The sequence below is a fragment of the Mirounga angustirostris genome, unplaced genomic scaffold (genome assembly GCF_029215605.1).
Source record: "Mirounga angustirostris isolate CCGP_5_RB_7025 unplaced genomic scaffold, mMirAng1.0.hap1 SCAF_4, whole genome shotgun sequence".
NCBI lineage: Eukaryota > Metazoa > Chordata > Mammalia > Carnivora > Phocidae > Mirounga > Mirounga angustirostris.
The window spans coordinates 48,266,527-48,290,412 of NW_026991712.1; the positions used below are offsets into that span (position 1 = coordinate 48,266,527).

General features: G+C 36.9%; 1 protein-coding gene across 4 annotated transcripts in view; it reads right to left on the reverse strand.

Moving 5' to 3' along the window:
• WWP1 (WW domain containing E3 ubiquitin protein ligase 1) overlaps nucleotides 1-13,507 on the reverse strand; it is a 114,285-nt gene extending 100,778 nt beyond the window's left edge. For all 4 annotated transcript variants that reach the window (XM_045896282.2, XM_045896283.2, XM_045896277.2 and 1 more), the window contains exon 1: nucleotides 13,281-13,507. The gene's annotated coding sequence lies outside the window, so the exon portion shown is untranslated. The remainder of the gene's footprint in view (nucleotides 1-13,280) is intronic.
• Between the last annotated feature and the right edge of the window lie 10,379 nt (nucleotides 13,508-23,886).

The window sequence follows — 23,886 nt, forward strand, 5'->3', positions numbered from 1 at the left end:
CTCAATGCATCTGCATTCTAGACTGTAAATTCCAAGAATGCAGGACAAATCTTCACCATTGTATCTACCCTGCCTACCAAAAAGCCCAGCGCACAGAGGTGTTTAATACTTGTTTGCTACTGAAGGTTAATTAGTATCAACCGAATCTCAAAAACAATTGAGTAACCCCAGGCTTGAAACCAAATAGCCTTATTTAGTTTTTAGATGGTTTTTTAAATGAACTGTATTTCTCGAATTGATTTTTTTCCCTTTATTATCATCAAAATGAAAAAAAAGTGTAAAAATTCATGTAGAATATATTCCTCTAAGAGTCACCAGCTTAGAAAACACTGCTCAAGGCAACAATCTCACTAAATGGCACAGTGAGACAGGGCATCTAAATTTCTCTGGGCTTTGGTAATCCTATTAAATGACAGAACATACTGAGATTTTCTAACTTACAAATGCTTGTCTAAAAACACTGCATATTTCATGAAAACATAAAAGAGTAGCAATCATCCATAATCTTTGCACCAACCCAACCCACAACTGTTTTCATTTTTATAGGATTATTTTCCTCCAATAAGTTTCTTTTTTACAAAGTTGCAATCCAGGTATACAAATCATTTGTTTTCTACTCCCCACCCCCATTTACAGTAAGAACTGCCTATTACAAACTTGACTGAACCCTTGGCCAACATCAGAGAAAGCTTATAATTGTAAAAACAGTGGTAAAAAAGTGTTGCCACTTTTCTAGAAGGCCACAAGATGGGGATATTGCTCCATAAAATGCACCTTTAAAAATATATAAATACATTATACCAACTTCCCCCAAAATGAAATAAACAGTTTTCCTCTACTGGAAGTAAGGTATATAAAAAATGTTTGTACTTTGTGTACTAGAAAACATTAGTGAGGACAAAAACATATTCATGAAATTTAGCAGCAATTATTCTAATTAAGCTAAACAGTTAAGGTCCTTAAAAACAAAACAAAAACACAGGACTTTGTCACTATTCCTTTATCTTTTATCACACCAATCCTTCCTTCTCTCCTTGCTCCATTCTCTTCCTCCTTAGGTCATAATAAAAAAGTGAAACACATTTTTTGCTTATGCATTGACTAATTTTATTTTTCATAATTATTCTTAATTTGGGGAGATGATCCTTATTTTCCTGTTTTAGAAAAACTGACACTAAGATTTATTTACATCAACAAAGGAAAACTACACCAAAATGATATCAGTAATGAGAATGAGATAGCTTTTCTTTATTTATTTTTTATTCTTATGTTAATCCCCATACATTACATCATTAGTTTTAGATGAAGTGTTCCATGATTCATTGTTTGTGCACAACACCCAGTGCTCCATGCAGAACGTGCCCTCAATACCCACCACCAGGCTAACCCATCCTCCCACCCCCTTCCCCTCTAGAACCCCGTTTGTTTTTCAGAGTCCACCGTCTCTCATGGTTCGTCTACCCCTCCGATTTCCCCTGCTTCACTCTTCCCCTCCCACTACCCTCTTCTTCTTCTTCTTTTTTTTTTTTTAACATATATTGCATTATTTGTTTCAGAAGTACAGATCTGAGATTCAACAGTCTTGCACAATTCACAGCGCTTACCAGAGCACATACCCTCCCCAGTGTCTATCACCCAGTCACCCCATCCCTCCCACCCCACCCCCCACTCCAACAACACTCAGTTTGATTCCTGCGATTAAGAATTCCTCATATCAGTGAGATCATATGATACATGTCTTTCTCTTTTTGACTTATCTCACTCAACATAATACCCTCCAGTTCCATCCACGTCGTTGCAAATGGCAAGATCTCATTCCTTTTGATGGCTGCATAATATTCCATTGTATATATATATACCACATCTTCTTTATCCATTCATCTGTCGATGGACATCTTGGCTCTTTCCACAGTTTGGCTATTGTGGACATTGCTGGAGATAGCTTCTTTTCTAATTTGCTATAATTTCTGTTTCTCATAATATGCAATATGTTTACAATAGCAAAATACAATAGCATAATATGCAATATGTTTACAATAGCAAAATTCAAGCAAAACACTTTTGTGTTTGATAATTTTTCTTCCACGCCTTAGTGGATATCAGTAGAAAACAGGTTTCCCACTCCTGTGCTGCATTACTCAATTAACAAAATAAAATTCAAATAACACCGAGCATCTTAAAACTTAAGTTTCAAACTTACAGATTCAACTTACAGTAATAAAAAGAGCTGTGTAAACACTTCCTAAGCAGAAGTCTAAAATGATGGAGTATGACTACCCAGGGCCAACTGCACTTACATGAGGTGTCTAAGTGACACAGAAACAGCCAGTCTTAAACCTGGAATCTGAATCAGGTCTCTGACTCCAAAACTAGTAAGAATACCATGACCATGTATCGGATTCCTATTATTTAGCAGTCACATTACAAAAAAACCCCATCTCTGATATTTTCAATTACCCTTCAGAGTCAATTATTCCTACCAACAAATGAAAAAATTAGGTTTTAGGAATTTAAGTAAATTGCTGAGGGCCATAAAACCAGTGTAAGTCAGGTTTTGACTTTCAGATCTCCTGGGCTCAAAGCCAATGCTCTTTTTACTATGTTTCACTACAAAAACAGAATATAAAAACCAAAATGCTAAGCTAAACCTATGCCTTAAACAGAGCATTTTGCTTTATCAGTCAGACAGGACTATTCTCTTATATCACTTAAAGATTAAGCAACTTCATAGTAGGGTGGTTTGTGGGGTTTTTAGGCTAGTCATTAAAAATGCTTTTCTGAAAATTGAGAAAGAACAAGTAATCTAAAAAAGATAATGTATAAAATGTAAACAGGCTAACAATGAAAGAGGTAAGCTGTTGGGATCATGATTCATAAATTCTGGGAAAAACATCCACGGCACACAGCATTCTTACTTTTGCAAGGATCAAACTTAATGTAAATATAATATGTACAATCTCATATTTCAAAATGACACAAATATTTCCATAAATAATTGGTTGTTTGTTTCAAAGTATGGTATTTTAATATCATAATACTTGCTTTCCAGACTTTTTTCCTTTGAATCCAGTAATGTTTTAACGTTTGGTATTCTTCAAATACACAGTATCTGCTTGTCTAAAAACACTGAAACTCATGAAAGTTTGGAGTCAAGCTGAGAGGTGATTAAGAGACTTACTCAGGGACACAAAGTTTCTTCTTCTTTTTTTTTTTTTTTAAAGATTTTATTTATTTGACAGAGAGAGACACAGTGAGAGTGGGAACACAAGCAGGGGGAATGGGAGAGGGAGAAGCAGGCTTCCCACTGAGCAGGGAGCCTGATGCGGGGCTCGATCCCAGGACCCTGGAACCATGACCTGAGCCGAAGGCAGACGCTTAACGACTGAGCCACTCAGGTGCCCCGGACACAAAGCTTCTTAATGTCAGGACAAACGCAAGCCTGCTAATGAGGATAGCGCTCTTCTGCATTGCACTGCTCATTAGGATATCATGACCCAAAGTTAAGTTCATGCCAAAACATTTCCTGATTGTTTCTTAATATATGAAAGATTCTAATTTACTAGCATTTAAGTAGCCATGAAAATTTGCAAATTCTTCAATTCCAAAGTGCCAATTTCTAGTGTGAGAAGAGCATGCTGGAATCATGTAATATAAAGAACATCTTTTAGACTCAGACAGACCTAGGTCCAAACTTCAACTCTACTATCTGTTTATATTTAACCTCTCTGAGTCTCAGTTTTCTTATCTGTAAAATGAGGATACAAAAATGAGTTTTGAGAAGGGGAAAGGAAGTGTTAACATTAACTCTAGGAAACTAGAATTGTTTCCAGAATCTGGAATATAGAAGGTGTGCAATGAGTATTCATTTCCTAACACTATCCCATCACCACCACCACTCTAGCCACACTCTCAATACTCTGAGGCGGAGAAACTCCAGTATTTTTCTACCATCCTTCCACAATTGTAGAGGACAGTAGTTAAGAAAGACAGTAGGTTAAGGAAGGCATTTCAGTCACATGGCCATGCTGCAAAATGCTTTGTAGCAAAACCCCCCATATCTGCAGTAAGGATCAGATCAAAATAACATTTAAGCACTTGAGAATATAGTACTGTTAAATCTTTTGTTATAAATACACAATTTCAGGTTTTTAAAGCCACTTGAGTAAGTGATACACAATGTTAGTTTACTATTTAAAAATACTCTTCCTAAGAATTTAAGCAGGCTGCTAAATATAAACTTTCACCAGATATCCTCACTCTTAAAAGTATCAGAATCCAAAATATACAGAAACTGTCCAAAATGAGAAAATCAACTAAACAGCTAAAACTTTACTCCTAGAATAATGTAATTCTTCTCAAGTTTAAAATATGGTAAAAATACAGGACCTGTCATTTATCCACAAATCCAAAACCCAGAAAGCTATAAAAACGTAGTTACTTCATAACTCATTTGGTGGCAAAACCAAACTGACCTGGACTCATTTAACAGCAAAATCTGACTGATGTGTGGCTTTTTATTGCTGTACTTATCCATACTTTAACATCTGCCGAAGACAGTCCAGGGTGCTGCCATAGATTTCTTTGGGGTTTTACCTAACATCATATATGGAGTGCTTTACCTTTCTAAATTAAAAAAGAAAAAATAAATTCTGAAACACATCTGACATCAACAAGGTATTATGAACATATCCCAGTGAATATTCACTTAATTTTAAGTGCCAGGTATAAGTCACTCAACAAATCTATCAATTAGGTATTACTACTCCTTTACATATGAATACCTAGTTTACATATGATAAAATTAGGGCTTAATCCAAGGTTATTTTGACCAAGATCACTTAGCCAATAAAGAAGCGTGAGAATTCAAATCTAGGTAGATCTTACTTTAAGGCCTAAGCAATTAAAAAGCCAACATTTTAGAGGAAAATTAAATCACAAAGAAAGTTTAAATAAGTTATTATTACCAAAACTTTTAACTTAGAACAATGAAATTCCTGAGTATAATGTGCACTCTCCATCCTGGGTACTCAAATCTAAACACTGACACCATATTTCACAGCTCATCAAAGAGAGATGAGTTTATTATTTTTCTCCTCAAAGCACTAGCCACAAAGTCAGTGAAAACAAACACAAAAGCAATACTCAAACAAATGCCAACTAATCCTTTCCACTCAAATTTAGAAAGAATCATGGATCTGGCATGTTTATTTTTTTTTTACCATTTTTACCAAAGTGTACTAAACACAATATAAATATGGTTGACATAAGCATAGGTCAAGTTTTTCCAGGAACAGCCCAAACATAAAGATTTGTTCCACTCTCAGATATGGTCACAAGACTGAGAAAGGTTTAAGTGACACAGACCCAGGCTGTCAACATCACTGCTCTAAGCAAAAGTTAGAGAAAATAAGCATCAACTTTTTTTCCTGATGGATCGATTTAAACTTTAAATCTTTTCTCATAATGTTTTTCATAAGTCAATGCCCTTAAACTAAGCAACAGCTTTTTCCCAAAAGAGACAGATTATGGCCCCCATCCAATCTACTTCCTACCCAAAGGACCAAATTCTAAAGTAGATACACTTCAATCAGAATCTCTATTTTGAGTAGGTTATTTAGCTAAGTGAAAAGCAATCAGATTATCTGATAATCACAATATCTAATTTAACTGTTTCAGTAGACATTTTTTTAAGAAGAAATATCTTTACTCAAAAGAATTTGAGGGGAAATTTTCCTGAACAAGGAAGCCTGATGGATGCCTCTTGCAGGGTTACCTCTCCTGCCTACTCCTTATATAATCACCCTGTATCAGGTTTCTATAGTTTGTCTGGATCAAGGCCTTGGCAATTATCTTAAGCCTCTTTAAACATCTGAAGGGTTCAGATGTTAAGCTCCCTTTGTTTACATTATACATGTGTGTTTACAGAACACCGTAGCTTAAAAAAAGGACTCGGAGAACACCAGAACCCCAAATTACTGATTGTTTCCACCAGCAGTTCTCAAAGCAGTATGTATAAAATCACCTATTTGTTAAAAATGAAGATTCCTGAGCTCCACTATCAAGGACTATACTATAGTTCTTGAATATTCAGGCATCTTGCTGTTTAACAAATATCCCAGATGACTGTGATGCAGAGGCTGCACAATGACAGACTGTTCTATACTGTAATTCATCTAATGATGGTGTTAACAATTTCTAGTTCCCAAACTGCACATCCAAACCATTACCAGCTGACAGACTGCCAGCCATGTTGAGTCAGTATCCTTCTCATATTCATTCCTAACCTTTTGGCACCTATTTTTTAAGTTAAGAGTAGAGATTAGACATGCAGCTCTGATTATGCCAAAGCTAAGCTACAACTCTCTTTGAGTTGAAATGAGTGGCTCACAGAAAAAGTGGATTACTTGTTTGAATTTTAACTTATTAATAATAATGAAGAGCTGTAAAAATAATTTAAGAGCTGCTTATGTCCCAGGGACAAGCCTGCCTGCTTTACAAACATTATTTCAATTAATCCTTACAAAAATCCAGTAAGAAAAATATTCTCTACATTTTACAGAAGAAACTGAAGCAACACTGTATTAAGCAGCATTGACAGAAGTCAGCTCTGCCTGACTTTAAAGCTACAGCTCTTAACACATGCCAGGATGCCTTTAATTCTTGAACTTTTAGAGTGCAGTGATCTAGTTTATTGCTTCTATGGTAAAGTATGTCCTGATTTATACAGAACACACTCATTTAACTAGTTCTCCTCCCCACACTAAGCACAAAAAGTAGTACAACTTGGCAAGCAGGGGCTAATATACGACCGGAGTATCCTACTTCAAGTCAGGACTCAACAGTTTGCTTCCACCCATTCTATTTAATCATAATTATGGGTATACTAGACAACTATCAAAAGAACTCATTTTCCTTAAATAAAAAAAGCTATCACAGCTACAATCTGTTAATCCTAGTATATTTTTAAACTACCCTGTAACTACCGTGTAACTTAGGGCAGGGAAGAGTCATAAAGAAACACCTTAAGGTAATTCTATCTGTCCCCTTCTTCGTGCCCTAGCTTTTCCTATTTATATAAATCCTGTTTCTCAGTACATTCAATTACCAAACTCCTCCCCACAACAGCCAACATACTATTTTCAGAAATTTGCAAAGACATTTGCACTAGAATGCAGGGGTTCATTTCTCAGTATTTATGAAATGCTTCAAATCTACCTAAATTCTTTAAATGAAATACAGATTTATTATTCCACTCAGAAGCTATAATGTAATAATAATGTTTAACATTCATCTTCTTCATTCCAGTTAGCCATAACATTACACAGTAGATAACTTGAAAACAACAACAACACTACTGAGACTAAGATAAACTGATAAAGGTAAGCGATGAAGATAAAGTGAGAGAAACCCAGCTAAAGAATTAATCTACCTGTTCCTGGTAAGAATAAGCATTACCTTATGCCTTACATTTCCCTAAGGAGAGAGAAGTTACATCCCATTCTCCACAAGGAAAGAGCATTCTCTCCACTATGACTCCTCTCCAAGGAAGAGTGGCTCATCCTAACCTTTTTCTAAAACACTGCAAACAGAAAATAGTATTGGTGAGGCACCAGGTTGCTCAAGGCTTGTCAAGGCCAGAGTGACTGGCCAAGGAGCTTGGCTACCCTAAATGTCATAAACAAAAGGGCAAGGGGGATGGGCCTCTGTCCACCCATAGTCCACTCTACATAGAGTGCTGACTGGGACATCTGTCTCATCCAATTTGTGAGACTTGGGTAAATCACTGCTTCCAAGCAGCCTGGGCTCTGGGTCCTGCATTTTTTTAGACCCCACTGCCATTAAGTAGAGCAAGTCAATCTTGCCCCATTATGGTAGCATACAGGGTGAAACCCCAGAGGTCCAAAATTTTCTTTTCTACCCAACGACAGTGCCAGTTACTTCCATCTATATAAGCCAAATATGCTATTATTTGCATTTCAGACTCCACATTCCCTCTGACAGACCTAGACTCAAAGTACCAAAAGCACTAGGCAGCTTAAATCTCAGCTTCATAAAAGGTTTTCCAGGTGCCCCATTCTGCTGTAATATAGCTGTTTGGCTTAATCTTGGGATTCACATACTTGTCTAGTCCATTTCCCTTAAATCTGGGATGGACCTGTGAATTGCTTTAACCAACAGAATGTGGCAAAAATGATGCTATGCCTTAAGAAGGCCTGGTTGCTTCTTCTTTGCACTGTTGTGAGTCCTAAGCCACTATGTTAAAGCCAGCAATACTGCTGGAAAGGCCACTTAGGAGGCAGGGCTGTGAAAACTATAAGAAATATGAAGAAAGAGAAAGAAAAAGAGAGTAAGACAAACAGAGAAGACCAGCTCCCAGCTGAACTGCAGCTGAATGTAGCCTTTAGAGTGACCACCAGCAAACCCAATCTGCTCAAATGAGTCCAGGCTAAGAGAGCAAAACTATAAGCAAATAAGATAGCTGTTTTAAGTCACTTAGTTTTAGGGTTGTTACATAGCAATAAATGACCAAAACAATGTTTACCTGGTTCCTTGTGTTTTTGCATAATTTGTTCAAAACCCAGAGAAAAGGAGAGATGTAATTAATTATAACCCCAAACATTCATACAATCTCAGAGGACAGTCTTATGCCCTTCTTAATGTTAGTGACCCTACCAAACTCTGAGTTCCAAGAGGACAGGCTTCATGTTTGTCTTCTCAGCACTGTACCCCAGCACCCAGCACAATACCTGGCATGTAACAGGTACAGCAGGCTGTATGAACAAACAATAGGTTTAAGGAATGTCAAGACAAATGTTAGTCTTCCTTGTAACTTAGGAATTATCTGGCATATAGTTTTACATAATATGTTCCAAAAGTTGTCTAATCATGTGTATCTGAAGTGTATACTAAGAGTTTTCTAATGGCAAATCATTTTTTTTAATGATAAAGCTTTTTATTTAAAGAAAAAATCATGAAATATCATGATATATACTTTCGGATATCATGTCCTGATTTATATGCTCCAAAAACACAAATTTCCATAGACTAAGCTTATATAACGGGAGAACAAACTTCACCTGTAAAAGCAGCTGAATTAAAAGTCAACAAATTTTCAGAAGGAAATTAATACCTACATTTCACCAATGTACTTTTTCAGATAAGAAATCAACATCTGCTCTTTCCTTGACAGGAGGATACCTATTTTGTGATAAATGCTTACAAATTTCAAAATTACCCAGCAACAGCCACTGTAATGAGGTTACCATTTTAACACAAAGGAAGAATTAGACAAGTTCAGATCTATACAGTAAAAAGGTTTAACAGAGATTCCAAACAGGTAAATTCAAACTCCTCATATATCACCTTCAGTTAAATTTCCATTGTAAATGAAGAGTTAGCAAAAAAAAAAAAAAAGAAAAAAAAAATTACTGACCTAGGAACAAAAATATGGGTTTTTAGTTCTAGATCTAATTTTAGCCACTTACTAGTCATATACTTGGAAATTTTTTTCCAACTTCCTTGAGCATCAGTGCATTCATCTAAAAAACAATGATTATCTTCTGACACATCTACTATTCAGCTGTCGTGAGAATCAAATGATAAAGTCTATACAGCCACTATGGAAAAATGTCAAATACTATACAAATATAAGATATGATACTCTTCTTAATGTCAGCAAAGGGTAGAAAAATCATATGTGTATGTGCTTTTTGCTGGACATTTTTCCTCCATTAAGTATTAGCAACTAGTTCCTTCAACACTACTATAAAGACCAATTTATTGGTTTTTCCAATACTTGTTATTACATCACATTTTTATAGAAAGAGTAAAAAAGACCCCAGTCTTCCTAATAATTATGGAATCAAAGTTTCTAGAGCTATAAAAGATACTAAATAATAACTTGCTCAGGCTCCCTACTAGGAAGATAATCTTATAGGTGGAGAAAAGTCAATTATTTACTAATCAAATTATGCTTTAACCATACTGGAGAGAGTTAGCTCCTTAATCTAATGAAGAAATGCAGTGACTAGGACCCTGAACTTCATTTCTTTTGTAAACTTTCCATTTTTACTAAATAAGGCTTCATGAATGAAGTGAAAGGATTATTCTTAAGTAAGGCATACATGAATATAGAAAATAGAATAAAGATAAAAATTCTTAAGGTTTCTTATTTCACTTCTCCCCCTCCCCCCAAACCCAAACTAAGATACAAAGAAAATAAAAAAGTAAATGATTGGTCTGTTATTGCTATCTGCTCTCCATACACCCAATTCATGTCTCCTCTCACCAGCTCTCCTGCACATGGAAAACAATAAGGGTACAGAAAGTTCAATGAAAATCAAAGACCCAACAATCACAAAATGTTAAAAACTGAAAGGAACCTCCAGGATCATTTAGTCTTACTGATGAGATCATCTAAAGTCAATAACTATATGCAACTCATGGTAAATCCTGCATCTTCTTACAAAAAAGAAAGCAATCATTGTCAATCAGCTGATTCCACTTTACCCACTTGCTAACTGAAATACTTAAGGCAAATCATTTAACTTCTTGGGCTACTTTGTTATATAATAGCAAATAACGAACCATAGTCAAAATTCTTTGTAAAACTGTACACAACACAAATGTAAAGAGATACTGTATCTAAGTGTATGTAAGATATGTCTCTACAGTAGGGATTATCAGCAAATGGAAGAATTTGGAGATTCTATTGTTTTAAAAAGCCTCCAGTAATTCTGAGAGCTGCTCCTAGCCCAAGCCACTGACCCACGGGTTGATGAGGGAGCTTCAGTTGAGTTCATGGATTTCCCTAAAATTATATCCAGAAAGCACAGGTGCATATGGAAATTCTCCAGGCCAGATTTTTTTAAGTTTCACCAAGGATCGGTAATCACCAAAAGGTTAAGAACTAGGCTCCCTGCTCAGTGGAGAGTCTGCTTCTCCCTCTCTCTCTGCCTACTTGTGCTCTCTCTCTGTCAAATAAATAAATAAAATCTTAAAAAAAAAAAAAAAAAAAAGAACTACTGCTGTAAAGTAACATACATCTGCCGAAGATAAAGCTTCCACAGATACTGCTCAAAATGGTACCATTATTTTCCCAACCTGGATCAGAATCTCAGTTATTTTTACTTTTCTTCATTTTCTCTCTCATCATCAAATTCCCTCCATTCAACTTCCTTCCTCCTGCCAAAGTTCAGACCCTCATCACTTATGACCACAGCAATCAAGAGGTCTTTCTACCTCCGGATTTCTACTTACACGACACATTGCTGCCAAATTAATCCTCTGAAAACAAAAGTTTAATAATTTCATTCACAGCTCAAAAATCATCTGTAAAACCCCCAACACCTATTAAATCTAAGGTCATCAGCCTTGCATTAAAAGCAATCATAAACTGGTTCAAACTTTTACTTCAAGTTTTATCACCCTTTATGTTTGTACAAATACCCTGTTTCATCCGGATATAACACTTGCCTCTCCCCAAATGTATGAACTCTGCACTCTAATCTCTTAGTCCCTTTTCTCTGCTTGCATTACCATTCTCAGCTTATCAAAAGTCATAGCCATCCTTAAAAACAAAAGTTTCAGAGGCCAGAAACTCTATGAATTAACCCTTCTTACCTCACCTTGCCAAATAAGATGTGAGTTCTACCCCTTATGAATTTGAATTCTATATGAAAATTAACTATGTATTAAAAGATAAATGAAGCATTTGTGTATAGTCCTACCTGCCTAACTATTCTGGGAAGGCAGAAACTGCTGTAATCCTTTATATTCCCCCAAATACCTCGCACAATCATGCAGTAGATGCCTAATAATTGTGCAAGGAAGTAAGAGATATTTCAGCCTTCGTAGGGTAAACAGCAAAGATTACTATATCTCTTTGAAGGCAGAGAACTTATTTGCAACAACCTCTATGATGCCAGGCTTCCAAAACACATAACCCTTACTTACTGCTTTTTAAGTCCTGGTATTCGATGTCTTACATTTTGCATTTTAAGGGAAGAACTATTTGAAAACCTTAATAAGCTACATACCAAATAACTATTCTACATACTTTACACTTCTCAATCTGAGTAGCTCCCAACACTTGGCTACTAAGTTTTCAGTTTAAAAAAATACTATTTTGAAAAGTAATAATTTGCAGTCACAGCTAATTATCTACTTTATGGCCAAAAACAAGTCACATGAATAAAGTAATGCCTTTATTTTTTTAAAAGGTGCATTTTGCTTGTATAGTACACAGAGCCTTATGAGACAGGTAAAGTGGATTTATACCTAAGGATGAATTCTTGCAGAAACCCACATACATTGTACACCAGGCACTTCGGGTAAAAACACCAAAGGGGGGGAAAGCTAACTTTGGACATTATTCTTTCCCACTATCACCAGTAGCTTTTTAAAGCAGAAACTCAAATCTTTTTGCACATTAGCCTACACGAAAAAATAAAAACTTACCAAGCAGGAAAAAAAAAAAGTCACATCAAGCTCCTGGAAAATATTTTATCCCGGAAGGGTAAGAATGTCAAAATACAGACACTCGTCTTTGGTAAGGAAGGCTTCATATAATTACAGGAGCATAGGACGCTCAACTCCAAAAGATGGAGTAAAGAAAGGACTGATCATTTAAAGGTTGTAGAAACAATGGACAAATACAAAATTAAAAAAAAATTTTTTTTTAAGATGAAAGGAGAAGGTCCAGGTCACAGATGAGATAAGGACTAGTAAAAACTGCAAGGTCACTGGGACCTACCAGGTCACAAAGGTGGAGGTGGGGGTTGTGTTGGGGGGGGGAACTGCAGAGTCAGTGAAGAACCGGGAGTGATAAGAACACCTCAGAAAAAGACGTTCTAAGGCTGCGAGTCCTTGGTTTGGGACGACGAAATTGCGGTGAATGTCAGAGCACGGGCAGTAAGTCCATACACTGGTGTTTTTTGGAGAGGTGTTAGGGAAAGGAAGAGAAGGTAGACGGAACGCGAAGAGAAGGCTAAGGAAGCTTGAGAACCGCGGCTGCAGAGTCACGGAAACACTTCGCTCCAGTATCATTAGCTCGGGCCTGTGCCAGGGCCAACTCGGGGCAAGACCCGTGACCCCACCCCAGAAAACTCCCGGCCCCGGGACTGGAGAAGGCAGCCAGGGCGGCGCGGACCGTCCCCGACGGCCCCCTGAGAGGGTCCCGCCCGGGGCTGACCGTGCCCGGCTACCGACACCGCCGCGAAGCTCTGGGCCCGCGCCCCCGCCCCACCCGCGCCCCCCGCCCCCAGCCGCGGCGTCCTTACCCGGCGCAAAGCTGTCGGCTCCCGGCGGTCGGGCGGCCACAGCAGCAGCGCCTCCTCCAGTGGCGGGCGCCCTCACCCTTCCGCGCCCAAGATCGCCATCTCGCAGCAGGCGCGGCGGCAGCGGCAGCAGCAGCAGCCACCCAGGCGTCGGCCCCGGCAGCCCAGGCCGCCTGCAGCCACTTGGAACCCGCTTGCCGCGCTCGGCGACACCCGACCCTCCCCCCACCCCCACCCCGGCCACGCGCCACCCCAGCAGACCCCACACCTCCCTCCTCAGGAGCGCGCCGCGTGCTCCCGTCGCCGGCGCCGCGCCGCGAGCGCGCGCCTCCCCGCCAGCCCCGCACCGCACGCTGCGCCGCGGCCGCCTAAAACCAACTCCGGACCCGGAATCCGGCTTCCCGCGAGCATGCGCAGCGAGGGCGCCCCGATGATGCTTTTGGAAAACTCCGCTCCTCCGGGTCTTCGGAGCGGTCGAGGAGAGGTGGAGGGCCAGCCAATGGGGGATGGGGGCGTGGCCCGAACCTGTGGAAGGGGCGGGGCCGCCGCTGAGATTTGGAAAGAGGCTTTCCTAAGCAGGACGTGGGTGGTGCTGACTTGACTTTCCGGTTCGGAGCAGAACCGGTGAATGACCTGAAGTAAAGTCCTCCCAGCACTGGCGTTCTTTTCTTAAATGCTTTAGAGCAAAAGTAGGCTGTTAATAAATACTCCTTGACCTAACTGAGTATCTGACTTAGTACCCACTGCAAGAGTAAATATTGCATTTAACAGATGGCCATACCAGAAGACTCCCACTTTATTTTTATTAGTAATCAAAACGTTCACTCCCTCCACTCCTGTATGAGTACAATGATAAAACTAATACTAAACAAGTACATGGGTCAGTGCAACAAAGTCACACGGCAATGCCATGAAAAAGGGTTTATTATCTCCATTTATACAAACGAGTCAACTAGTCTCTTAGAAGTACTGTTGGTTCTGTGTATTGCTTTGAGAAGAAAGGCCACCCTACAAATAGAAATCAGTGGTGACCACATTACTCACCAGATGACCTGGTCTTCTACTTCAGAAATGATAAAGGCCACCAACGACGGCTTTCTACAATTTTAGCCCAACCTCCTTACCCAAGCCCCACAAATTACCTACATCCACACCCAAGCTTATTAGTTTTCCTTCTGTCTCAAAGCCTGGGTGTCCCTGCTCCTCTCCAAAGTGAACCTCTTGACTGTCCACTCCCTCCTGTGCCCCCCTCAGCATGATCGTGTTTTAATTCTTTTCTGTCTTAAATTTTTCCTTGACTTTAAAACCTTTCTAATTCTTTTTCCATCCTAATTAAGCTCTTGAAAGAACTGTGTACCAAGAACAGCATCAACACCCCATGAATAATTGTAAGATTAAATAAATCACTCTTTTTTTAAAAAAATTATTTATTATTTGAAAGAGAAAGTGACGGAGAGAGAAAAAGCATGAGGGGGGAGCAGAGGGAGAGGGAGAAGCACATTCCCCACCCAGCAGGGAGCTGGATGCAGGGCTCCATCCCGGGACTCCTGGATTCCAGAATCATGACCTGAGCCAAAGGCAGATGCTTAATCTGAGCACCCAGGTGCACCCCCCCCCCCCGAATAAATAACTCTTGATTGACTGAATGTATGTTCTCTTCATCTCCGTTCCATCAGTTTCTACACTCTGAATTCCGACCAGGGTTCAATGCATACCATATCCACTATGATTATTCTAAAATACACATCTGAGCATGTCGCTTCACTGTTTACTTTCACTGGCTCTCTCACTGGCTCTTCAGAGCTTTCAAGAGAAAGATTAACATGATCTTCAAGGCCTCTTTACTCTTGCGTACTCAGTCCCTCCATCTTCAAGGTTCAGAACTGTCTTCAGAGTTCCCTGATTGTGTTCATTGATCTCTGTTTTAATGAGTACTGTTTCCTCTAAACTTCTCACTGTTTTGCTTGCCCACTCCCTTTAAAAATGAATTCAAGAATATGCTTGCAAGTCCATTCTCAGATATTACACACACATACCCAGCAGAAGTCTGCATACCATCTCCAGAATGCCTACAGGCCTCCTTCCACTTCCTGCTCACTTCAGCTCCCCTGAGTCCTCAGTTTCCCCTCAGTTCAGTTCCATTCAGAAGCTCCTAATAGTCACCTACGCCCCTAACTTGACATCAATATTGAGACAACTTTTCATTATTAAATATTTCTTTGGTTTCAAATGAATACTATTATAAATAAGTATCTTTTTATAAATCATTGTGTCCTTACATACTTAGTTTAAATCCTTAAAAGTAATCAGAGGTGTGAACAATTTTAGCCCTTTTGAAACGTATTGGCAAGTTGCCTTCCAGAAAGAACTTAGGCTTAGGTATCATATTGCCTGGGATCAAAATGCAGTTCTGCCATCCAGGAAGGCCACAGTCAGACTTTCATAGGTCCCAGATGCTTTTACCTTTGTGGGTCTCTTCCTCCATAAGATAATATTAAAAATTATATTTATAACTGCACTGATAAAAAGATAAACATATTAATATTATACATGAAAACATTTTCTTCAGCCGTTCCCTTCTGATTTTAAAAGAAATTAAGACATTTCTATGGGCCCTAAAAGTATGATAAGCCTGAGGCACTGTGCCTACTGACAATTAGATAAGTCAATTTTGCTGCCACCTACAAACTAGGAGATTTGGCCAAATTCATTAATCTGACAGTGCCTCAACCAGAAAATTGGTATAATGCTACTACGTGATGTTGTAGCGAAAAGCAAATGAATTGCGACAAATAAAATTATCTAGAATTATGTGGCACATAATAAATTACTGTTGTTATATTGTTATTATCAATTTTCCTACAGCACTGTTTGAGAGTATATGAGTGTCCTTCTTTACTGTGCTCAGGTCATCATGGTATATTTTCATATTGCAAATATGGTATCCTACTGTTAGTCCATTGTTCATTTTTTTATTGGGGTAGTCACAAAAAAAGGGCAGCTGAAATATAATATAGATATTGATCCCAGATGAAATGATTGGCCTTTTCTATTTTTGTTTTCTTCTATTATTTTGTGCTTCACAAGTCCTTTCCCATCCTGAGATCCTATCATTATCTGTCTTTATTTTTTTCTATTTATTTGGTAATTTCACTTTTTTTTTCATTAAATAGTTTAATCCTTTCAGGTTTATTTTGGAATGATGATCTATTTTTTATTTTCTCTAAGTAGTCTGTGATCTTCCCCAGCTTGTTTGTTAAAGAACCCTTCTCCAACTATGATGATTTTAATTTTTTTTTAAGATTTTATTTATTTATTTGACAGAGAGAGACACAGCAAGAGAGGGAACGCAAGCAGGGGAAGTGGGAGAGGGAGAAGTAGGCTTCCCGCTGAGCAGGGAGCCCGACGGGGGGCTCGATCCCAAGATCCCGGGATCATGACCTGAGCTGAAGGCAGATGCTAAACGACTGAGCCACCCAGGCGCCCCCCAACTATGATGATTTTAAAATATATACAAATTTATTCATATTCCTTCCTTTAAAAAGTAGAGACTAATTCCCTCCCAAGTGACTGTGAGTTGTACTTAGTGACTTGCTTCTAATGGATACAATACAGCAGAAGTGACAGGCTGTCACTTCCAAGAGAAGGTCTTAAAAATGTATTGTGGCTCCTCCCTACTCTCTCTCAGATTACTTGCTCTGGGGAAGGCAGTTACCATGTCATGAGGACACGTCAGGTAACTTTATCAGATGCCCACATGGCAAGGAACAGAATATCCTGCCAAATAACAGCAAGGATTTGAGCTTCCTGCCAATCTCCATGTGACTGAGACATCTTGGAAGCAGTTTCTCCAGCCCCAGTCAGGCATTTAGATGATGCAGACATTTTGATTTCAACCACATTAGAAAAGTTGAACCAGATCCCCCAACTAAGTCACTCTCAAATATCTGACCCATAGTAACTATGAGATAATAAATGTTTATTGTTTTAAGCCACCAAGTTTGGGGGATAATTTGTTATGCAGCAATAGATAACAAATAAACTAACCCAGTGGTTTTCAACTGGGGACAATTTTGCATCCCAGGGAACACTTGGCAATGTTGTGAGATACTTTTGATTGTCACAACTGATGGGGAGGTAGGGGGAGAGATGTCCATTGCCATCTTGTGGGTAGAAACCAGAGAGTGCTAAATTTCTTTCGGTGCACAAGACAGTACACACAGACACACAGACACACAGACACACAGACACACACACACACCCCTGCAGCACTGAAGAATTATCAGACTCAAATGGCAATATAGTGCCAAAGGTGAGAAACCTCGCACTAACTTGTTTTCCCTGCACCTTAAAATTTCCCTCTTTCACATGTACTTATGAAAGAGGTGGGTTTGCTTCCTATCCTTTGTTCATTTGGGAGCTGCTTTACCTTGTTTTATCCCAGGTCCTAGGCTTTCTGCCACTGGATAATAATTTTACTTTTTCAAGGATTTGGTATAAATGGAATCATTTACTATATACTTTTTTGTGCCTGGCTTCTTTAGTTAAGCATATTTAGAGATTTGTTCATATTGTTGTGTGTAGCAATGCTCCTTCTTTATTGTTCACTACTATTCTATTGTATGGGTTTGCCAAATTTTTAAAATGTTTGTTCTATTCATGGACATTTTTTTTGTTTCCAGTTTTTGGTTATTATGACTAAAGATTCCATGACCATGTGGTTAAAAATCTTTGTGTTGACATATGTTTTTATTTTTCTTGGGTAAATAATGCCTAGGAGTGGAATTGCTGGGTCATGGTAAGTACATATTTAACCTTATAAGAAACTGCCAACCTGCTTTCCAAAGTGGTTGTACCATTTTCCATTCCTACCAGCAACGTATGTTCCAGTTGTTCCATTTCTTCTCTAACACTTGATAATGTTAGTCCTTTTTGATCTTAGCCATTCTAGTGAATGTGTATTGGTAAGTCATTGTGTTTTCTCTTGTATTTCCCTGATAACTAATGATGTTGAGCATCTTTTCATTTACTTATGGATTATGTGTATATTTTCTCTTGTGAAGTGTCTGTTCACGTCTTTTCCCCATTTCAAACTGTTTTTGTCTGTTCTACATATAATTCTATATACCAGTCCTTCATGAGGTATATATGTGTAAAATCTTTTCTCCCAAATTGTGGCTTACCATAGTGGTCAAACTCTCTATATAAACATATATAAACTCTACGTCTATCCAAGATGAACCCCATTGATCCTGGTCTCCTGGTATCAGTACTCTTGTACAGCCCCTCCCCTATATAACTGACCTGTGTGACCAAGAGGAAATTTTGGAAGTGATGCTATGTAACTTCTGAGGCTAGGTCATAAGAGAGATTGCAGCATCAATCTTGCCCTCCTGGAGTGCTTGTTCTAGTGAAAGCCAGTCTTTCAAAAGACCCACACAGAGAGGAACTAAGGCCTGTTGATAAACAGCTAACAGCAACATGCCAGCTATGGGTGGCCCCTTGGAAGTGGCTCCTCCCACCTCTGACAAGCTTTCAGATGACAGTGATCTCATGTGACACTCCAAGCAGAAATGGCCAGCCACACAAGTCACAGATTCTTGATCCACAAACACTGTGAGAGATAATAGTTTATTTTTGTTTTCAGCCACTATGTCTTGAAGAATTTTTTTTACACAGAAACAGATAAACTTACATTTTCATAAGCTGTTTAACAATGTCTTTTAAAGAACAGAAGTTTTTGATGAAGTTCAATTTACCAATTGTTTGTTTTGTGGCTTACGTTTTCTATGACATATTTAAGATATTTTACCTACTCCAGGATAATGAAGATTTTTTTAATCTTTTTTTTTGAATTTTATACTTTTAGCTTTTATATTTGGGTTTCTAATACATTTAAGATCAATTTTTGCGTGTGGTGTGAGGAAAGAGTCAATGTTAATTTTTTTCCAAATAGATACACAGCTGTTTCAACACCATTTATTGAAAAGGTAATTCTTTCCCCATTGAACTGCTTTGGCAATTTCAGTAAAAATTCAATGTCTATTTCAGGACTCTATTCCATTTCATTTAACTATATGTATGTCTTTACGCGAATATCACACAATATTGATTAGCTGTAATTTTTAGAAAGGCTTGAAAATCAGGAAGTATAAATATTTCAAGTTTGTTCTTTTTTCTCACAATAATTTTGACTTTTCCAGGTTCTTTTCATATGAATGTTAGGATTAACTCATTAATTTTTTTTTTTAAACATACCTTGGGGTTGCTTGAGATTGTGAATATGTAGATCAATTTAGGAAGAATTGACCTCTTGACAATATTTAGTCTTCCAATCCCCAGGCATAGATCTCAGTTTATTTAGATGGCTTCTAAATTCTCTTAGCAGTATTTTGTATTTTTTATAGTATTGTATTGCATATACTTATCCTTAAGTATTTCACACTTTTGATGCTATTATAACTGTTATTTTTAATTTCATTTTCTAATGTCTCATTCACAGTATATTTAAATTGATTTTGAATATTGGCCTTGAACTCTGAGATTTTGCTAATGAATTTATTAGTTCTACTAATACTTTATAGATTTCTTGAGCGTTTCCACATACACAGTCATGTCTTTGCAAATAAAGAGTTTTATTTTTTCCTTTTCATTCTGTATGCTTTTATTTCCTTTTCTTGCTTTATTGCACTAACACATCCAGCACAGTGCTGAACAGAAATGGTGAGAAAGGACATCCTTGCCTTTGTCCTGACTTTAAGGAAACCATTCGGTGTTTTACCATTAAGTCTGATGTGATCCACAGATTCTTTTTTGTATATGCCCTTTACCAGGTTGAGGAAGTTCCCTTCTTTTCCTGTTTGCTGAGAGTTCTTATGATGAATGAGTGTTAAATTTTATCATATGCTATAAGAGGGATTATCTGTTGAGATGAAATTTTGATGGATTCATCTTGATATGAACCCATCTTGATATGATGGGTTAAATTGATTGATTTTCAAATGTTAAAACAACCTTACATTCTTGAAATAAACCACCTTGACCATGGTGTATTAGACATTTTATTTAGTGCTAGGTTCTATTTGCTAAAGTTTAAAAGATTTTAAGGAACTTAAGTTCATTGAGGATACCGGTGTAGTTTTTTTTGTTTGTTTGTTATGTCTTTGTCTGGGTTTGTTATCAGGGTAAGGCTGGCCTCATAAAATAATCTTGGAAATGTAACCTCTTTATCTACTTTTGAAAGAAATTGAGTATGATTTTTATTATTTATTTCTTAAATGTTTGAAAGATTTTACCAGTGAAGCTATCTGGGGTAGGAGTTTTCTTTTTGTGAGAGTTTAAATTATAAATTTAATTTCGTTTGTAGATAATATACAATTCAAATTTTCATATCTTCTTGTATGGGTCTTGGTAATTTGTGTCTTTCAAATATTTTTCCACTTCATTTAAGTCGTCAGATTTATTGGCCTAAAATTGTTCATAATATTCCCTTATTATTCTTTAATATTTTTAGGACTGTAGTGATGTCTTATCTTTTATTCCTAATATTAGTACTTTATGTCTTGTTTTTAACTTCATCAGTTTAAGGTTCTTTCAGTTTGACTGATCTCTTCAAAGCAAAAGCTTTGGTTTCATTAATTTGTCCATTTTCTGTTTCACTTATTTTAGCTTTCACCTTTATTATTGCCACATTTAGACTTATTATGGGCTTACTTGCTCTTTCTTTTAAAGTGTACATTTTTCTTTGGGAACTTACCTTTTTTTTAAGTTTTTATTTATTTTTTTAATAATCTCTACCCCCAACATGAGGCTCAAACTCACAACCCTGAGAAACCCTGAGATCAAGAGTGGCATGCTCTTCTGACTAAGCCAGCCAGGCACCACGGGACCTTACTTCTTTTCTAGAATAAGCATTTAGAGCATAAATTTCCTTCTGAGCGCTGCGTTAGTTTAATCCCCCAAATTTTGATATATTTTATTTTTGTTAGTCCTAAATATTTTCTGATATTTTATGTGATTCCTTCTTGACCCATGAGGTATTAGGAGGTATGTTGCATAATTTTCAAATATTTGGGAACTTACCAGATATCTTTTTGTCATTGTTTTCTAATTTAATTCCATTATGGTCAGAGAATATGCGCTATTATTTCTATCTTTTTAAATTATTGATACTTGTTTTATCCCCCAGCTTCTCAGTGAATTTTTCATTTGTGAAATGAAAATGAAATTCACACATGTGAACAGTGTATTTTCTGCAGTTGTAGGGGAGAATGAAAATTGTTCTATAGATGGTTATTAGGTCAAGTTGAATTGTAATATTTTTCAAGCCTTCTATAGCTTTAGTGAATTTCACCTACTTGCTCTATCAATTACTAAGAGGAATATTGAAGTCCCTCACTGTAATTGTAGATGCATGTGTTCTGTTATTCATGTATTTTAAGGGTCTATTATTAGGTGTATATACATTTGTTTTATCATCTTTATCATTACAAAATTTCCCTCATAATCTGTTAGTCTTATTTGTTTTGGAATTAATAATAATATTAACTTATCCACTTAGGTTTCTTATGATTAGTGTTTGTGTATATCTGTTTCCATATTTTACCTTTAATATATCTGTATCTTTATATTTCAAAGTAGTTTTGTTGTAGACAGCATTGGTTGAACCTTGATTTTTTTATCCAGTCAGGACAATCTGTCTTTTAACTGAAGTGTTTAGACCATTTAAATTAATGGTTATTGATACAATTAGCTTTACATTTATTTGTCTTTTAAAACTTCTTTTATTTTTGTACCATCTTTCTTCCTTCTTTTTCTTTTTTTTCTGCATTGCAATGGATTAGATGAGTATTTTCTTTTTTTAAAGATTTATTTATTCATTTTAGAGAGAGAGACACACGAGCGGAAGGAGCAGATGGAGAGGGAGAGAGAATCCCAAGCAGACTCTGTGCCAAGCACAGAGTCCCACGTGGGACTTGATTCCATGACTATGATATCACAATCCCAGCTGAAATCAAAAGTCAGACGCTTAACCGACTGCCCCACCCAGGTGCCCCTAGATGAGTATTTCAATATTCCATTTTATCTCCACTACTGACTTATTAGCTATAGCTCCTAATAGTTTTTTAATGTTTGTTTTCATCTTTAACTCACACAAATAATATTATACCACTTCATATTTAATGTAAGAAACTTGTGGCGGTGTACTTCATCTTCTCCCTTCTTTTTCTTAGTGCTGTTGTTGTCATAAGTTTAAGTGCTACACGTTATATCTCTATAGTACTTATTAGCATTTTTACTTTAAAGAATCAATTTTTTAAAGATAAAAAAAGGTTGCTATTTACCCACATATACATATTTCCAATGATATTCATTTCTTTGTGTGGATCTGGATTACAAGTTGATTTCAATTTCCTTCAGCCTGAAGGTCTTCCTTTTATATTTCTTGTAGTAAAGTTCTACTGATAATTATCTTGGATTTTATTTGTCCAAAAAAGTTTTATCTCACTTTAGTTTTTTAAGGACTTTTTTTTGCTAGGTAAAGAATTCTACTTCAATTATTTTTTCCCCTTCAGTTCTTTAAAGATGTTGTACTTTGTCCTCTGGCCTGAAGTTTCTGATGAAAAGTCTGAAATAATTTAAAATTTTTGCTTCTCTGTAGTAATACATCTTTTTGTTGTTGTTGGAGATTTTTTTCTCCTTTTTGTTGTTATTGTTTCCTTAAAACAATTTTTTTTATCAATGGTTTTGAGCAATCTGGTTAATACATATCTTTATGTGATTTGTCCTCCATGAGGTTCATTGAACTTCTTGGATTTGTGTGTTTATATGTTTTATTATATTTAGAAAAGTTCGGGCTGTTATTTTTTCAAATGCCGTTTTCCTACCTCCTATTGATCTCTCTTCCTTCTGGAACTCTAATTACACGTCTTTAATTAAACATATATAACATATATTACATCATTACCGTTTAGTTTTTTCCCCCCATAAGTCACTGAGGATCTGTTTTTGTTGTTGATATTTTAATGTTTGTTTTTAGAGACTTTTTTTCTGTTTGCACTTTGGTTTGGATGGTTTCTATTGCTCTGTCTTGAATTTTACTTTTCTTTTGTAGTACCTAATCTACTGTTAAGACCATCTAGTATATTTCTTATTTCAGATATTATGCTTTTTAACTCTAGAAAGTACATTTGGTATTTTAAAAAAATATCTTCTCTGTCTTCATTATATTTATTTTTCCTTTAAATTCTTAAACATGTTTATAATAACTCTTTTATCATTCTTGTCTGCTAATTCCACCATTTATATTATTTCACAGGTTTTTTTTTCTATTGACAGATATTCTTCTGGTGTGAGAAACATGTTTGTGCTTCTTTGCATGTCGGGTAATTTTTTACTGCCTGCTGGACATTGTCAGTGTGTTCTTGTTGAGTGCTAAATTTTTTTTAAGAATGCTAAATTTCAAAACTGTCATATTAGCTAAGTTACTTCATAATCAACTCGATTCTTTTGAGTCTTGGTTTTAAGCTTTTTTTGGTGAGCTGATTTAGAGTAGATTGTACTCTGGGTATTCAAAAAGGCTCATATAATCTGGCTGGCCAGACTCAAA